The sequence below is a fragment of the Scyliorhinus canicula genome, unplaced genomic scaffold (genome assembly GCF_902713615.1).
Source record: "Scyliorhinus canicula unplaced genomic scaffold, sScyCan1.1, whole genome shotgun sequence".
Classification (NCBI taxonomy): domain Eukaryota; kingdom Metazoa; phylum Chordata; class Chondrichthyes; order Carcharhiniformes; family Scyliorhinidae; genus Scyliorhinus; species Scyliorhinus canicula.
Window position 1 is genome coordinate 1,697,208 of NW_024055728.1, and position 7,834 is coordinate 1,705,041.

A 7,834-nucleotide genomic window follows, 5' to 3' on the forward strand; every position below is an offset into this window, starting at 1 on the left:
ATCTGCCAGTGATCTACCTCGCATGAGGGCAGCACGGTAGCATGGTGGTTAGCATAAATGCTTCACAGCTCTAGGGTCCCAGGTTCGGTTCCCGGCTGGGTATCTGTCTGTGCGGAGTCTGCACGTCCTCCCCTTGTGAGCGTGGGTTTCCTCCGGGTGCTCAGCTTCCCTCCCACAGTCGAAAAGCTGTGCGGGTTAGGTGGATTGGCCATGCTAAATTGCCTATAGTGTCCTAATAAGTAGGGTTCGAGGGCCGAAGGGCCTGTTCTGTGCTGTACTTTTCTATGTTCTAATTCCCATTCTTGTGAGCAGCAACTACACTGACGAATTCCACCCCTGCTTTTAACCCCTACCGAGTCCAACTGTTCAACGATTTTCAGGAATTGTCAACTTCTTAGGCACATTTATACCTTTTATACCAACCAGAATAACAGCTTTTAGAAACGACCAAAAATATCCACCCCTTTCAAATGGACAACTGATCATCAAACAGAGTACATAGAACATAGAACATAGAACGATACAGCGCAGTACAGGCCCTTCGGCCCTCGATGTTGCACCGACATGGAAAAAAAAAACTAAAGGCCATCTAACCTACACTATGCCCTTATCATCCATATGCTTATCCAATAAACTTTTAAATGCCCTCAATGTTGGCGAGTTCACTACTGTTGCAGGTAGGGCATTCCACGGCCTCACCACTCTTTGCGTAAAAAACCCACCTCTGACCTCTGTCCTATATCTATTAGCCCTCAATTTAAGGCTATGTCCCCTCGTGCTAGCCACCTCCATTCGCGGGAGAAGACTCTCGCTGTCCACCCTATCTAACCCTCTGATCATTTTGTATGCCTCTATTAAGTCACCTCTTAACCTTCTTCTCTCTAACGAAAACAACCTCAAGTCCATCAGCCTTTCCTCATAAGATTTTCCCTCCATACCAGGCAACATCCTGGTAAATCTCCTCTGCACCCGTTCCAAAGCTTCCACGTCCTTCCTATAATGAGGTGACCAGAACTGTACGCAATATCCAAATGCGGCCGTACTAGAGTTTTGTACAACTGCAACATGACCTCATGGCTCCGGAACTCAATCCCTCTACCAATAAAGGCCAACACACCATAGGCCTTCTTCACAACCCTATCAACCTGGGTGGCAACTTTCAGGGATCTATGTGCATGGACACCGAGATCCCTCTGCTCATCCACACTACCAAGAATTTTACCATTAGCCAAATATTCCGCATTCTTGTTATTCTTTCCAAAGTGAATCACCTCACACTTCTCCACATTAAACTCCATTTGCCACCTCTCAGCCCAGCTCTGCAGCTTATCTATGTCCCTCTGTAACCTGCAACATCCTTTCGCACTGTCTACAACTCCACCGACTTTAGTGTCGTCTGCAAATTTACTCACCCATCCTTCTGCGCCCTCCTCTAGGTCATTTGTAGTTTGATTTAAAATCACAATTAACGCCTGCACCGATATTATCATCTTTAGATCCAGATAGGAAGACGAACATTTCTACTGTGCGAGTCAGGACAGAATAGGAACACTACTGTTGCGAAAAGACGATAGTTCGTCTTGAGTTCCTGTTGCAAATGCATCCAGTGCGATGACACCAACAGCATGTCGATATGCTGAAATTGAAAAAGCGTGTTTTGGACTACTCACAGGCGTATTTTTCACCCCGCTGGTGAGGTTCTCTCGTTTTGGAATGGAATAGTGTTCCCTCATGATGTTCTTGTTGATATTCTTGCGGTCTATACATATCCCGAGATCACCTGACGGTTTCTTCACGCAAACGATGGAACTGACTCAGTCAGTCGGTTCAGTGACTCTTGAAATTATTCCTTGTTGTTTTAGCCTTCACAATTCTATTATTAATCTTTCTCTTAGTGGATCAGGAACACTACTAAGAGAATGCAGCAAAGGTTTTGCACCCGTCCTTAACGAGATCTTATACTTGAATGTAAGTTTACCCATGTATTTAAAGATATCTGCAGTGACCTTCCATGATTCTATGACGAAATGGTCTCTTTTGAGGGAGGAGTCATTTTCTAGCCTCCTATTAATGGAGACAATGTTTGAACTGGTCCTTGCTAATGTCGCACATTGTTTTAATAATCTTTGTTGTTTTGTGTGTATACTGTTCCAGTGGGCTCTGTTTAATATAAGAAACTGTTTAAATAGCCATATTTGCGGTTAGGGCACTATTTTCATCGGCTCTTTAACCCTTTTCAAAAATCTGTATTGGCTGGAGGCCAATAAAAATACCAATTCGCCATCGCCTCCCCATGACATCTATTCCTGATACCTGTTGTCATGAAACGAATCTCGTCCCCACCCTCGCTTTGCCTTCCGCAACCAGTGACAGTCATTCCCATCTCTCTGAACCCTTTCTTAAAACACTGAAAAAATTCCTTTGCCGCTCATTCCTTCCCCACCCATTGAAATTATTTAAGTTCCCTTGACCCCTGTCAACGCCCCTTTCCTATCCACCATCTGCACTCACTGGAAATACCCCACGCTTTCCTTCTCCCTCCTACCGTTCAAATGATCTTGTAGTTGTATTAATCCAATTGTGACGCATAAAACCTCTTCCCCTCTAGAGGGAATATCGCTCCGTCCCCTAAAACATTTCCCAGCCCTGTAATACCCTCAGCTGTAACCTAAAACCGCAGGGAGTCCAGAACTCGTTCTTGGCGCCTAGAGACCTTTCACGGTGCCCTGAACCCCTCCATGACGCCTTGAAACCCATAAAGGTGTTCTGAAACACTCCATGGCGTCTCGGAACACTGCACCGTACATTAAACCGCTCCATGGCACCTCGATACAGTTCACGGCGCCTCGAAACCGTTAATGTTTCCCGGAGAACGTGTGTGGTGTTCTGAAATTATCCGGAATGCCCTGAAAACTGAAAGCAAACTTCAGCCCTCACTCAATATTTCCTCCTCACTCTGATCTCCTGCACCATCCCCCAAATTCCGTTCTCAGCCTGTGAATTCGTTTACCGTCCTCTTATACACACATTAAATCCTGTCCCTATTTTCTGAATCTATTGCCGAGCTCCAGAATCATTTCCACGGTTACCTCCTGTCACTTCCAGACCCCCAGCTCGTTATCCATAGCACAGTATTTGTGAGCCATCCTTACATGTAATTGGTCAGAGAGCTGATATTGTGGGGCCTCTATCTTATCTCAGACCAATTCCATTGACCTCCCCTTCCCGTTATCTGGAATGTACACATCTATGCCCAGCCTCAATTCAAACCGGTCACCTTCGCTACAGACAGCCTGATCCTGAGGGGAAACAACACATGAAGCTGTGACCAATGCAATAAGTTTTATTTTTGATTACAGACCATTATACAGACAGCAGTAACACAAGATCAGGTGTAAGAGGAGTAGAGAAATCAATTAGCCTGTTTTCCAGGAAATGAGCTTCCATTCAGTGAGAGCACGGAGATCTCGGATTGATAGGATTGATAGGAGTCCCTTCGTGGATCGTCCATCTTTACCTTCCATAGTGTTTGTACCCATCGCTGCCTCGAGAAGGGAGCATGTCAGGTGCCATATTCTCAGTGATTGGCATGGAGAGACACCACAATTTTCCAGGACCACACACTAAAAGTAAAAGAAAGCACGATGAAGGAATTAATTACGGGTTCTTCAGCTTGATGGAGATCATTGAAAAAACATTAAACACAATCTCTCTGCGTGACAGGGATAAACTCGGCACAACACAGCAACATTAGGTTTGTTGTATATACGAATATTGCACAGTTTACAGCATCCAACTCCAAGACTTGAATAAATGCACTCCCTCCGTCCAACTGGTCTGCACAAATTCCCTCCATCCACATCCTGGTCTGTACAAACTCCCTGCCCCCTCCACCTGGTCTGTACAAACTCCCTCCCTCCGTCCACCTGGTCTGTACAAACTCCTTGCCTCCTCCACCTGGTCTGTACAAACTCCCTTCCTCCACCTCCTGGTCTGTACAAACTCCCTTCCTCCACCTCCTGGTCTGTACAAACTCCCTGCCTCCTCCACCTGGTCTGTACAAACTCCCTCCCTTCACCTCCTCGTCTGTACAAACTCCCTTCCTCCTCCACCTGGTCTGTACAAGCTCCCTTCTTCCACCTCCTGATCTGTGCAACCTCCCTCCCGCCTCCACTTGGTCTGCACAAACGCACTTCCTCCCTCCACCTCTTGGTCTGCACAAACTTACTCCATGTCTCCGCCCCCTAGTCTGTACAAACACACTCCCTCCCTCCACCACCTGGTCTAAACTAACTCACTACCTCCCTCCACCTCCAGGTCTGCACAAACTCACCCCCTCCGCCTCCTGGTCTGTACACTCATTCTCTCCACTTCCTGGCAGTACAAACGCACTCCCTCCATCTCCTGATCTGTACAAACTCCCTCCCTCCACCTAATGGTTGTGTACAAACGCATTCATTCCCTCCCACCCACTCCCATTCATGTGCAGACTCACACCCGCCCTGTCTCCCGCACACTGTCTTCTACAGACTCCGCCCTCCCTCCTACTCACTGACCTGCACATAATCACTTCCCTCCCACTCTGATTTAAAGTGACCCTCGCTCACTCTCGACCTCCCGACCTCCCAGTTCCTGCCCTCTACAGATTCTGCCGTTCCAACTCTCTGATCTCGACAGATTTACTCCCTCCTGCACACTCGCCGGCCAATACGCAAACAGTCCCTGCACCACTTCCTGTCCTATACGTACTCCCACCATCCCGCTAGTATGCGCAGATTCACTCACTCCCTCTGTCCCACGTCCTGCCATGTTCAATCCTACTCCCTCACTCCCACACTCCTGTCTGCTGATTTTCTCTCTGAAATGTAGAAAGGCTCTGTGCGTTGCATCAGGGTGGAGAACACCACCGCCACTATCCAGGAACACAGAGAATAAAACATATATTTAGAGAACTGTTGCAGCACCCAAATAATCACAACAGTTTCAGTGATAGGGGAAGTTTACTCAAGGGCCAATAATATTTGCTCCAAAAACAGTGCGGTCAATCATTTCACAGAGTATCTTACAAAATAGAAAATTAGATGTGAAGGATGTAGAGTTTCTGTTCACGTTCGTGCAGAGAGTGATATTGGTATAGAACAATGCGAGAACCCCAGCTCCTCATAGAATAACCACGGCATAACCCATAGATTCCCTCTCCTAGGAAGAGGTCGACAAGGTAACCATTTGCTGCTTCCTCCAGAACACGACACTTCCGCCGTGCTCAGCATTCATTCCAGTGGAATATCAACACACAACAATGCAGCAGTCACAAAGCGCTGAGCTCCATGCATTAGACTGGGGCATCAAACAAAATTATGCAGCGCGCCCGCAGTGCCGAGCTCCATGTCCTGGAGTGGGACATATAGCCACAACAATGCATTACTGTGGCTGTGTTGAGCTCCATGTATAAGACTGGGACAGCTATCCAAAATAATGCACTTCTCTAGCTGTGCTGAGCTCTATGTATTAAACTGGGACATTAATCCATGATAATGCAGCGCTCTGACAGTGCTGAGTTCCGTGTACTGGAGGGGCGTGTGCTACAACAGTGCAGCATTCTGGCAGTGCTATGCTCCAGGTACTGGAGTGGGACATCAACCCTCATGATTGCAGCGATCCCTCAGTGCTGAGCTACATGTACTGGAGTGGAACATTCTCCCACAACAGTGCAACGTCCCTGTCTTGCTGAGCTCCAAGTACTGGAGTGAAACATCAATCCACAACAGTGGAGCACTCCCGCAGTGCTGAGCTCCGTGCACTGGTGTGTGACCTCAACCCACAAACATTCACTCAACTCCCAAGTTAGACAAATGCTGGCCCCAGTTAACAATGAATCATTTCACCCCATCATCATGTTTATTTAATCCACCTTCTCACATCCCACGTTATTATGGAAGGGACAGTGCTAATACAGTTGTCTATATCGGGTTGATCCATTAGAATCCCTGTACGCGTTGGTATTATTATTTTTTCTTCATTCGTCTGTGTGATATGGGCATAGTTGGCATGACCAGCATTTGTTTCCCATCCCCTGAACCTACTAGCTGCTGAGGGCCTTGCCATACCATTCAAGTTGGTCGGGTGTCACGGGTAGGCCAGTGCGGCTCAGGAGATTAGTGAACGAGATGGGTTTTAAAACAGCGACAATGATTTCGTGATGCGAATAAGATTCAAATCCCGTCGCCTGCCGTGGAAGAATTGCAGCCCCGTTACTCGGGATTGCTCGTTCAGAAATATCCAACTGAAAAGGTACCTCCTGTCCGTGAGCTTTTCCCATAGAAATTTCCAGTCTCGCTCCTAATTCCCAATTTCTACATCTGAGGCTAGACAATTAGTGTGGTGATAGAGGGCCTGAAGGAGATCCTGACCCTATCGTCACACATAGTCCGCAGTCTCACAATCTGTATCAGATGGCAGTGATCGGGATCAGCAAGTGTGAATATGCAACGAGGTCAATTTTAGGATTTTCTCTACTGATAAATAGTCTCATTAAGACCCAGCAACGTGACCCCGCCTATTAATTTGTGTTTTCTTCGTTAGCCTTGTGGATCAGCTCCCGACACCAACAAGCCACACAAAGCACTCGGATAGTGACAAAAACACCAGGGAATTAGTAAAGGAGATATTTTGGACTGAATTCTTCGGTTTGTTTCGAGTCTCACAATCCGCCCTCTTACCCAATCAAACCATTACACTTAAATAAAATACAATCGATTTAAAATTAATCTGCATGAACTCCAGCTGTTTTAGGATTGGTGCAGTTTAAAGATTCTTACCTCCTTTCTTTGCAGCTTTCGCTCCAGTTGGATTGTTCTGAGTCAGCACCAGAAATACAAGCACCAAGAACAGCACTTTCTGCATCTTCGCTGGGTCACGGCCAGAATGCTGGTGTTGATTACTTCTCTATCTAAGCACGGAGTTACGTTACTTATAATCACACGAGCAGGCGTGTCTGTTTTCTGGTGATGTCATTGGAACATGTGTTTGCTGAATGCTGCCTTATTTCCATGAATGTCGCCTTCAGCAAAACGATCCCCACACAGCTGTTTAGCCGAAAAATTTGTAGGGATCAGCATTGAATCTCGCTACTGTTACACCTGGTGTGTGCCTGTTGCTGACAACATTTCCGTCGTGAAGGGAGCTGTGCTGAGAGTGCACATACATACACACTGTCTGTAAAAATGTTCATCAAAACGTCTCTAAATTTGGATGAACTGTCATTTCTGGGAAGGGTAAGAGCACATCTGTTTTTGGAATTACTATCTCGGTGTTTACGGCCACCTACACATGCTGTCCATGTGTAGGCCCCGACATTGTGGGCAGTCGTCATAATGGGGACATTATCTCCGTACACTCTCTCCACATAACTTTTGTGAAAATACATCACTCCACATCACTCTGTTTAAATTCCAGCTGCCTCTTCCCTGTCCATTCTGCTGCCCTGTGCCTATCGTTTTGCAGATAATTGGTTGAATCCTCAGCATTTTCCACATCTTGCTGTTGCATCTTGAAATGCCCAATTCTATACAACTCTTCCCGATTCCTATCCCATCATATCGCACACATGAACAGCACACAACTCGCACTCATTAACAAGTGAAGATGTTGAAGTTGGTGAATTAATGCAGACACTGTTGAGAGGAGAAACAGTGATCACGAAACCAGGCCGCAGCAGTGAAACTACTGTGCATGTGATCGAGGGGACAGCAGGAAAAAACAGACAGAAGCTGATCTCTGTCGCAGTGCTGCAGTGAAATGTCAGACAGACGCTGCTCTGTGTCTCAGTGCTGCA

General features: G+C 46.6%; 1 long non-coding RNA gene across 1 annotated transcript; it reads right to left on the bottom strand.

Annotated features, from left to right (window-relative positions):
- Positions 1-3,327: 3,327 nt before the first annotated feature.
- Positions 3,328-6,946, bottom strand: LOC119960747. The gene is made up of 2 exons (XR_005459512.1): positions 6,819-6,946; positions 3,328-3,623 (listed from the first exon to the last, which is right to left on the bottom strand). It is a non-coding gene; the product is annotated as an uncharacterized LOC119960747 (long non-coding RNA).
- Between the last annotated feature and the right edge of the window lie 888 nt (positions 6,947-7,834).